Raw genomic sequence first — 11,916 nt, 5'->3', positions numbered from 1 at the left:
ATAGTTTTCTTTTTTGTCGCATCGTCCGCCATTACTGCTTCCAACGTTAATGTAGTGCGAGTTGGACGCCTTATTATTGTCCTTTACAGATATCTTGTAATTTCGATCCTATTCACGCTTCTGAAGCGGCAGCTACCGTTGTTAACTTAAGAGCGAGCCCAGAATGCATTACAATCACACTCTGAAGTCTTTCTTCACAGTGTCTATTCTTTTTCCTCATCAGAACAATGTAGCTCAAGACACGCCAACTGACGTGGTGGCTTTTTCTGGGTGTACCAAGTGTTGTAATGGTGTAAAAAATAAAAACCTACGATTCTGATCGTTAGTTTGGTTGTAATACAGAATTGACGCCGCCAAAATTCATACCAAAGATTTACCTATATCAAGCCGAGCGGATTGTCGTAGAGCAAAGACAAAATTAGCGGCATTCGATGAACCGTGAAAGGGACGAGAGGTTCCTGCCAAATCGAAACTGAAGACAAGCTCGATTGGCGAAATCTGGACGGTCAACTAGAAGGCAAGGACCTTGCATCCTCATAGGGAAGTTGGACCTGTCGAGTTCGGTTGCCGTGACCCGCACCCGTCTGTAACAAATAGCACATGTGGTCGCTCCGCTCATTGGCTAAACGTCGCCTAAAAGGAAACTACGTTAGAGTATAACTTCGATTACACTTGACCATGAAACGCACTGAATTTGGGCATTTCTTGACTGAGTGCTTGACGGGCACGGCAAATAGTATGTCGGAGTAGTTCACAAGGGATAAAGAAGGAAACCTTCCAAGACTATTTTGCAAAGCTTCGATATGGATTGCAATAATTGACGGAGCGTTAAATAATTTAACTAACGGTCACTGGACTATTTGCACTTATTACAGTAGGCTGTGTGTCAATTAAAAATGGGAAACAGGAGCTGTTCATTTGATACGGATGTTGTTTCTTTGATATACAGAATGGGTCAGAAACTGCTAAACAGTTGGAGAAGACCCATTCCAAAGATGTGTTTTTATTTATAATAATTAATAATATCACGTATATATTAGTAATAGCAGTGTTTTTAGACAGCTGTTGCGGAAGCCAAAGGTTTATCGTCAAGTCATACTAGTTTTAGGATACGAAGGTGCAGTAACATATCGAAAGCGGCAGACCTAGACACATGAGCAAAGGTCTTGATACGTAACACAATAGAAAATATATTTGTTTAGTTAAGTTTCGTACAACGAACATCTCTTACAGCTACTTCGCAAATCTTTTGATATATTGGCTTTTTCTAGCTTTCGCTTTTCTGAGCGTGTAAGCAGTCGCATCCGAAATTACGAGAACATGTTAAAGAGACTGCGGATGGGGTTTTTCACTCATATATCCACTCGAGCATGAGGTGCGTGCTACAGTAGCTGAATGATGCAGAACAGTGGAAACAATACACGTAAGAGCATTTAGGTGCCAACGAAGACCCAAGCAGCCCCTTGCTTGAACCTCAGCGGCTATTGAATCAGAAGAAAACGTTTACAAAGTTCGTCCAGGTTGCTGGACTATTGACACTGTAATCTCAATATTATAGCATATATTACGCAATACTTGTGCCAAAGTGGGCATTCGTTTGTACGATAAGAACACATTTGTACATCATATATACGTGCACCGTTTATGGCGACCGCATTTCCGTTCTTTGAAGAAACGTTCTTTGAGACTATCGATTATGTACTACCGAGGAAAGTGGAATGACATCGGAATTGGCGTAAATTCCCTACGTTTTCCAGCAGATCGAAAATCGATAATTTAAGCCCTTTTATATGTTTGAAGCTAGTCCTCGAAAAACGCTGTCCTTCTGCACAATCTAAAGGATGCTCTCGATGGAGAGAGTCAAAAACAATCATGAAATTTCTCTCGTGGACAAGATTTTCAGCATCCAATAAACTCCAGCAACTCCAATAAACGAAATATAGGCACAAAAACGGTGGACTATGAATAACTGAGAGAACGAAAATACCACTAATGGATAGGTTGAAGATGGTGCCGGCACATAAATGAGTGGCGCCTGGGCCTGCAAGTCCTTTGTGCGAGTTTGTATATTACGGTGTACATTTACGAATTATTGTTAATTTGAAATTATATCCTTGTATTATCCTTCCATTAGTAGATCAGGCAATAAGTTAGGAACTACTTAGAACCTACTTGCCCCTTCAATCGTTCGATGTTCCGAATCTTTCAGTGAAAGTCCGTTCAGTACCAAATGTGGCTTTCATATATATTATAAGTCCTTATAAATGCAACACGTTTTATTATCATCACTATAAATCTGGTTTTGACGTTGTTTTTGTCTAAAGGTCGCAACTAAATAGCTTCAATATAACACTAGGTTGCTTCTTCGAGTTGTGCATATACGAAGTAGTACGTTTAGTACAATCGAGCTTATAAGGGAGACCAAAGGCTACAGAGTTCGCTAGAACAATCGCAGTATCCTAGTAACGACAGTGCTAAAATTGTCGCATCTTTTCCTTTAAAAAAAAACGAAACTTTTACTTCGAGAATGAGAAACATCTCAGTTAATTGTCGTTGGAGCGCCTTTCTGTCGTGTTGGTTGACCTGGCCGGGCTCATAGCGGTTACCAGCGGAATAGCAGCGTCACGCTGCCCCATTCAGAAGAACCATCCGCTCCAACGCACTATGTGGGAAGCGCACCCTAAGCAGGAAGCGTTCCTCAACGCTGCTTACGTTCCAAGGAGAGAAGTTTTCAGAAGTAAGACCTTTTGTGTTGTACTGGTTTCTAAGGCGAGACCCTGTAAGGAGGCTTGGTCTGCTTCGAGCTGGCCCGAAAGTCGGGACTGTCTAGAACTTCAGGCCGAGCCATGGAGGCGTAAAAGCGTATTTCATCGTAATGTCAGGAAGCATCGAGCAAGGTAACCAATGGGGTGATATCGTGACTATGTGTAGTATATGCCCTAAGTCTACAGCCATGAAGCTGTCCTGATTTTTGTAACCCCTGGCAACATTTCTTTCGGCTGTTCGTCAGAGAGGGGGGGGGCGGTACAATTATGTTTTATGGTTCCTATAAGCCAAGTTTACGGGCAAATTTTTACTGTAAACACAAATAACGAATAATGATGCTTATAACATCATAATTTACTTTGGACTCGAAAGTCTTAAAGCCAAATTCAAATTTACATCTATTAACGGCAGAGGTAGTATTGGGATATAAAGCGGATTTCATTTAGTTGTGTGTGATATACAGTTCCACTGATGCAATCGAGCTATTTTAAAGGATAACACGTTTACTCATGGAATTAAACGCTGTTGGTCTCCATCTTGGCCCTCGATGAAGAGGAAATATTCGTTGTTTCAGCTAATTCTTCAAGTTCATACAAGCAAGCTTCAACTGTCGAACGTCGTTTTGTTCCTTCCACTTCTTTCTCTCAGTTTTACTAGGCAGCCATTTCAGTCTGCTGCCTTTACGTCGACTTTTAGACCCTTACCTCTTCCGAACCTACATCTTTTATTTGGTGTTTTCTTATAACAAACTGAAACAACAACTACTATTCCTTCCTAGTGGTACTACCCCAACGACGATCGCAGCGACAATCGCTGCTTCCAGCACTAGCGCTACGGCATACCACTAACGCTTCCTACGCTCTTACACAGGAAGCCTTTTGCATGCTCTGTCTGACTCGTCACTATTTGACTTCCATCACTCGATCCTTCATGGCTGCTCTTACTTCTTTTCCTATTTGAGTGGGCGTAAGAGCGCAACGTTAGAAGGGGCGGCTGCTCTGTTCGTATAAACGACTACATGTTTTTTGTAGGTCGGAGTCTTCATCCGCCCATCTTCCCATGCTGCACCCATCAGGCAGAGATGGCCTGCTGCGCGGACTTTTGAAGGAAATGGGTTCGTTAGTCAGGCTGCAGTGGGGATACGATCTTACCAAAGAGCAACCGGAAGCCAAAGTAGGAGTCAGGACGAGGGAAGTGGATGCCATCGGTTCCGCCTCGCCGGGTGTGTTGCCTCTCATTTTCGTCGCGAGGCAGGCTTACCTATACGTCGTTGAACGTAGGACTGAAAGGACACGCGCCTCGCCGCAGTGCCTACAAAGACACGTGTCGCCCCGAGGCCTACGTAAACGGGGGTGAAAGTAAGGTCTTCGGGAATAGAGGAGATTGAAACGAGTGAGACCAAGAGAAAGTGAAGGAGGAAGAGGACGAGAAGCAAAAAAAGAACTAGATAGAAAGACGGGTAAGGGATCTCTTCGTTTTATGTGCTCTGCTATACCCCCATTTGGCCGTCCGCCCCCAAACAACTATCACTACCCTACCCAAAACCCTTTCTAGACACCTGATCCGACTCAAACGCAGCTAACATTACTCTTATCCACCATGAAAATGGGAAAAACAATGAAGTCTGCAGAAAACATGAAAAAGGAGGAGCAGCGAACACTTACAAGTGGAACACCCTAACGCCAGATCCAATACGGCTATATCATCGTATAATTTGTCGCCATCTGCTAAGAACGTAAAGAACAGGATTTATTGTTCGTTGAGACTAGACGATAATCGGGACAAATATAGTGATAAATATTAATTTATTTCACTTTAAAAAGCTACAACTCTCTTAAAATACAAAATCTCAATGTCGATCGAGGAGCGCTGTTTGTAATGCTAGCACCGTTTCTGAGAGAAATAAAGATTGGATAGGACCTATTTTATAGTCTGCACTTTATACAAATAGGAGTTAGTCGCGGCACTCTATACAATCGGCAGTATGCATTAGGGAGTAAATTAAATACAACGATCTAAGTAAATTATGAACATAGTAAAAGAGCTCGATGAAAGTCATTACAAACAACTCACATGACTTGATAAAATCTGAAGGCTGTGCCTAATCATGAGCTTCGGAAACACAATAACACGGTGAATGCCGATGCGACTCAACTCAGCTCATTATATCAGACGAAAAATTTTGCTATATTTGTAAGCGCTTGGACGAGCAAAAAGCTCCGCAAAGTTACTTCGGTGACCGAACAAGTGCTGACATGCCTCCGACGGGATTTTTTTATATCCAGCTTATATGTATTGGTCCAAAACTCGCCAGGAGGTAACTAGGCCTTGGAAATTGAGGAATGTGGATATGGTACAAGGCATATTCTTGGTACTTTTTGATACAATAAGACTTGTTAGCTGATTATGTGCGGTTTGAACGTTCAGTGATTCTATCAGAATTGACCACCAGCCTAAGTAAGAGTATTCTCCGCGTGTCGACTTGACTCTTATTGCCCAACGCATATGTTGCCGGCTAGACAATCAAAGAAGGTTCTCTTAGGTGGTGCAGTCGTCTCGAAATTTGAGAACCACCCCAGTTTTTGAAATCAAAACGTACATGGTCGGCCTGTTAAAGAACCTGCGTAACCTTTTAGCACAAACATTTACAGAACTTTTGTTACAAAGAGCAAAAGTTTTGCGATCGCTTAACGGTATCGTACTTCAAAACGAAGCTTAGGTATCATATCGTGGGTAGAGACAATGTTGCAGTCGTCATAATTCCCAACGGCGCTCCCGTATATCAGACTTCACTTACTGTTCATCTAGGTTCTGGAGTATATAGATAAAGAAGGCGGGTCGGCGGCAAAACAGAATGTGCAGCTTCACTTGCTATGTCCACACTGGTTAACTGACTATAAAGCCTTTTTTTTAACGTAAAATCGCCTTTCTCCTGCTTGGGCCTGTAAAAGCGTCTGTCCATCTTCCATCGCCGATTGTGTCTATTTCGACTTTAAGTTATTGCCTTAACCAATGGTACCTTTCAGGTTAGTAAATACCGTGGTTAGAAAACACTTACGCCGCGTGAATAAGCATGTAAAGCTGAGTAGAAAGGCAGCCACGTAGCAATTTTTGCTGCATAAAAGAAATCCAAAGTGGTAGCAATCCCTAATTCGAGACTAGCGGATTGGCCTTTGCCGGCCTAGTCTCAGGTGTTTGAAGTTCTATGAAAACAGCCCCCCTGCTAGAGTATTTAAGCAGGTCTGGGTAGTTCATTCAAGAAGAGGAAAGGTCATCAAGGGTCAGGCAGCTGCAGGCCCTCATTCTTTAGCTGGACCTTCCAGCCCTGTACAGAGTAGACGGATAGTCTGTCTGATAGCAGTGAACTATTAGCACCAAATGCACAAAACTTAAAGTGTTGCTTGGGAACCTGGCCGACATGACCTTCAGACACGCAGTTCTAAAAATAAATACACACCAATTTACGCTCTAAAAGTGGAAAGAGGAAGCCACATAGCCGAACAGATGTCGATGGGTCAGCTATAGAAGAATATTATAGAAATTTACTGACTTCGGCACCAGAAAATGGAAGTGATTCTTACTGAGTGAATAAAGGTAATTTCAGCTTAAGGATGGCCTTCGATTAAGACCGCGGATCAAACAGACTGCGTGAATTTTGCATTAGCCAATTATGTGAAGGTCATGAAGGATTTGCTAGTGAATAAAGTGTTATGCTCAAGTACCATACAGTTAAGTTGACTTCAAGCTAAACTTCCTTCGAACTACTCCAGTGTTTGCTACGCATTCTAGTACAGAGTGTCCAAAAAGTCGCACAACTTCGTAGGTTTAAAAAGAATTACGCGATTAGCCATGGAGATGCCATCTACAAATAGCTTTACGTACTTTCTTAAAAAAAACCCTCTGTATAACTGTCTACATAATAATGTATATAAACCGCGCTCTAAACCCTTTAAGTACAGCCAGTTCTCAAGTAGAAGCAATAGTTTGTAAAAGCCACTGAGCTCATTAAAGCTAATGTAATAAATGCATTAGCCACCTCTAACATTAATCTGGAGTATTCTATCATTAATATGAAGTATTCTATCACTAATACGAAGTATTCTATCACTAATATGAAGTATTCTATCATTAATATGAAGTATTCTATTTGCAGGCCAAACATCTGTTTCATTATATAGCTAAATCTGAGCTGATATTCTTCTTCAGCTATTTTCATTTTTGTGTAAGATGTCTGGATTCTCTTAGTAGTCGGTTGTTGAGTATTTACTTTCTGTATGTTCTCAGTTTGATCGTATATGATGTATAGTTGCATTCACTACGTTTAGCTCATTGAACTGACCCATGCGGTCCTTGTTTTATTGAGTGAAAATCATACACTCGCTGGTAAGTTATATCGTTGTCCGTATTAAATGCATAAAACGATAAACGCTGAAAACATTTGATCTCGTCACGAGATACCATTGACCATTTCCCCAATTTTGGCAACATCCTCGGTTATAGACCCTAACTCGAAACGTTGAAGAAAAGTGAGGAAACTAATGCCGATATCGCCATTAGCCATTCCATCAGACGGATGAACTCACAATCTATCGATAAGTTTAGCAAGAATATACGTTACTCACTAAGCTAGCACGTGAACGCACTGACGGTGCCAAATGTACAGCCTTGGCTAGGTGAGTACTTTGTAGTTTGTTGCTTAAAACGTTAGTAACTCAATTTGAAGCTCATTGATTCAGAATGGACAATTTTTTAGTCAACACCTTTCACTTGAACATCAGCAATGTCTTCCTGTGTGTATCTTTTCTTCTGGTTTCACCGTCGTAGTTCTATGCGTAATTCTAAGTCTAGCGTTCTTAGCGATGAAGATCGGAGTTTGACCGTATAAAGGTGCTTCGGCACCGTACACTTTTTACAAAATGTTTCTTTTATCGAGCTCAATAAACCACTTAATTATTTGCTAAGAGTTTGGGAATATGTTGTATATACAATGTGGTTATTTAGTCAGTTTCTTGTATTTGCTCGGAGACGAAAAACATCGTGTAAAAATGTATGAAAGCATAACGCGAGACCCACTCACCGGTCCAAGCAAATAATCTCTTTAGGTTACCATTTTGCGAATGTAATCTAGTTTTTTTTTTGTTCTATTTGTAGAATAAGTTGGAGAACATTTCCGTTCGATAAATCTGTTCGCTTGACGCATGAAAGGTCATCATTTGTCTACAAGGTACTTTTCGATGCAGTTGAATGAAATTTATATATGTTTCGATAAAATTGAACTTAAGACACAAGTTAAAAAATATAGTCGTTATGTTACCCTTAAACAAGTCGTTTCTAAAAACTAACTGTGCCTTTATTATCTTAGTAATGCGAGTCGTGTAACGCTTTGATTTTAGTTGAACTTTCCGTTCGTGCAGCCAGATTTGCTTGCAAAGTTTGCTTCGAAAGTTCAACTGCTGAAAAATATGCTATTTCATGTACGTGTGGAGCTTTTAATCGGATCGGCGCGAAAATTTTCCACAAGCGACCTTTCACAGCTCTACAGCTACGAAACAACACGAGATCTCATTGGAAAACACAATGTCTTGCTCAGAAATAATAATAATAATTATTTCTCTGTTTTAACGTATAGTGCTCTTTCGACGTTGCGGTGGTAACGTATAAGCCACCCGTAACAATGTTTAACACAGTACCGCACGTAAAAATTTGAACTATGCGTGGAAAATATCATATGCCTGAGTTTCGAGTATATCTGAAATCATAGCAAATCAGAATTAGCCCATATACATGCTGGTTCTCGTTATAAAGTAGTACCTGCAGTACTAACTGACCCCAAAAGTTTGCTTCGTTTACAGTGCAAACGAAAGTTGACCCCATATAAACTGTAACATACTAAACTATACTAAGCAACAATGTTCTATTTTCTTGCTTGTATGATCCGCTGTCTGAGCGCAACAGACTGTTCTTTTCGAGTAATACTTTTTATCTAATTTTTCATGCTAGTTGTGTGTCCGAGTCCATGTGGCCTTATCACGTAATTAGATTTTCCACCGGCATTGCCACCAATGAATAAGTCAACTCACTGTCGCCCGCTAAGCCACCTGAAATAAGAGCTTTAGGGATTGCCAGTATAGTTGTTCGCAGGAAGCTGCAGTCAAGGGTGCCACTAAGACATATCACTGGCTATCGTCCACCAGGACAAACCTGCTGGCGAAAAAAGCTCGTAGTTGTAGTGGTGGTAATGGTCTGCGCACATACTAGTATCCAACGGCCACAGGTGATCGCTTATGTGGTCTACGGGATGAAGCAGCACTTGTTCAAAGTGACCACTTCCGGCCTAGGGCAGAAGTCCCCTTCTCCCCCCCCCCTCCATTTGAACGAACAGCTTTACTACTCAATAGAAAACCTGTCGTTTACAGCGGCGATCCGTTTTCTAGCTGTTCCTGGTCCCTCAGTAAGGCCATTAGCCACCGTTGTAGCAGCCCGCTGCCTCTAACAGCCGTCTCAAAATAAAGGGGGACAAAGAAGTCTTTTCTCGTTACTTATTGCGAACCGTTGTCAGCAAGAGATGGAGAGTTTCGCCCCTCTCCCTTTCGCACCACCGTACAGCCCACCGCTGATACTGGGCGAGAATATGGTCCGACAGCCGGATGTGGCTCGCATCCATCACACGTTTAAAGGAACAGATTGACGTCAAAACAGCGCTGTACGGTCGACCGTTCAACGGTGAACGTTCACCATACTCATGCAGAACACCTCGTGACTGCAACCTCCTGCTAAACGGCTGTTGTCTGTTGATTCGTATTGAGACGTTAGAAAGGCAAGGAGATTATTTGAGAAGTTGCAGTTGACGAGTAACATAAAAATCATCTTACTGTTGGCAAGAAATGTCTGCGCTCATGTTCCTGCGGGTAGGAAGGCTGACGAAAAACTGCTGATTTTTTGTGTTACCTCCGAAAAAAGCTATATGCGCATAGCGGAATAATTCTATATGGGAGTGTTAGAAGACGTGAAAAAATAGGCGATGCACAGGGTAGCCAGCGAGTGGTAAAACATGACGGTGACTGTCTATTCAGCAATGAGTGATGAAGAGCAGAACATACATTTCGTTATATAAGTAAAAATACCTCAGAATCCAAATGTGATTTCTCATTTGAATGAAATCGTCTTCTGGTCGGCCGTTCGTTTTCGAAACATATCTAATCATTTGAGATTTCGTGCGGCAACAGCGCCCGCTTCATCAGGGGTATTCATCTTGTCCGCGTGAAATATTCTACGCGCATTCGTCTCCATAAACATGTCCTTGAAAGGAAAAGCCTGCTTTATAGTATTGGAAAAGCAACTGAGCAACGGCCATAGAACGAAGACATTTTTCATACTCTATGTCTTTCTTCATCGTTCATTCTATCGATATTTTTTAGACAAAAGGTTGGGTATAGGAAACTAGCCTGTACAGTTTGTCAATATAGAATCGGAAGGATGGGTATGATGTGTTGATGATTATGCCGCTTGTGGAAATTAATAAATTGCTGAATAACTATTTACGAGTATTTGTAAGAAAGTTCCTCGAAGGCGAACATCCGCCGAGTCGGAATTAGGCTGACTGTTTTTACCCATTTACTCTCAATAAAACTAATAACACATAACTTACACTAAGAAAAAAAAAACAATTTTCTATACAGCTTTAGCCGTAACGGATTGTCACTAATAAATTTTTGCAAGCGTACCTTAAGCCCATCGGTGAATCACACGTAACACGCTTATGCCGTTGTTTCTAATTTTTACTCGAGTAGATACATTTCGAATGAAAATTTATCGCCAATCGTTCGTGTGGCATTGCCTAGTCATATTATTGTTTTCTCTGATCTGCTTTGAATTTATAATTACACTGGAACTCACTGAAACCCTGAACGTAATCAACGTGCAAAGTTATTTCTTTTATCTAGGTCATTTTTATACTACCACGACCATCAACTGGCCAAATCGTTCTGTAAATTCTATTTAGCCGCCTGATATTACATTGGCATGTAGTAAATTTTTGTTCAAGGTACATCACGCGCGGGTAAGTAAATCCACTCGTCGGGAACTCGATTCTGTGATATAGCCCTTCTACGCAGGGCACTCTTACCGCTAGTTTTTTTATAATAATAATAAACGGACGAAATGTCTCTTGCGGATCGCGTTCCAGGGAGGTCAAGCAAATGCATCCCTAAGTGATTATTATTCTAGAATGTTTGAATGACGCAAAAACTCGCATTTTTTACAAAATTTAGTCTGTACTGTGAGGCAAACAATGCTCATAAGAATGTCAAAAGACTGTCTCACCAAGGGCGGACAAAGTATGCCAATGTGCCCATATTCTGCACGAAGTCATGTTACTCTTTGCGAAACATCTCTACTTTCACTTCAATGCGTTAGTGAAAGCCAGCACGCGTCAGATACACATGTTTCGCGCTTATATATGCCTACGCCTAGAAAGAACCTGCTTATCGGTTACAAGCCGTCACAGAAAATCCAGTTCAGCGACAACTTCGTTCTCTTTGTCGTCTCGTAGCCCTAGCTTTAGCATAGCGAGCTGTGTGATCCCCATACGACACCGACAGGATATTGCAAATCGTCAGCGATAACACAGTCGTCTGACCGGGAGCCTCGAGCCGTTTATTTCCAACGAGACAAAACTGGGGAGTTGGCTAGACTGGTTAGCTGGCCCATATCAGATCACGATAGTCAACGGCAAGTATCGCGGCTTCATGCTTCATTCCCATACATCATGTACATGATGCCGTATTTGTTGATGTCGAAACTCATTCGGGATGTCAGCCATCGCCGAGACGCATCGAATGAGCGTACGGGGTGAGGGCTTGTGAAGAGAGCGACGTTTCGGTGACAGCTAAGACAACCGGCGTACCCCAGACTGCGCACTGGCAACTACGGCTTCGTATAGACCCGTTGGCAGACGTCGAGAAGTAACTCGTAGAGCGCCTGCAGGAACAGCGACAACCTTATTGGTGCTGATGGCCTTGGCAGCCATAGTGGAACTCGAACAGCATAGCAAATCATGTCGTCCCCTTCGACGACAAACTACTGCTTCCGATACCAGTAGCAGCAGACGTTACGGACCGACTAACTCGCTCGTCGATGGACGAACTCTTG

The sequence above is a fragment of the Varroa destructor genome, unplaced genomic scaffold, assembly GCF_002443255.2.
Source record: "Varroa destructor unplaced genomic scaffold, Vdes_3.0 BEIS01000007.1, whole genome shotgun sequence".
NCBI lineage: Eukaryota > Metazoa > Arthropoda > Arachnida > Mesostigmata > Varroidae > Varroa > Varroa destructor.
The sequence above is the reverse complement of the archived record's forward strand: the minus strand, read 5'-3'. Positions refer to the sequence as shown.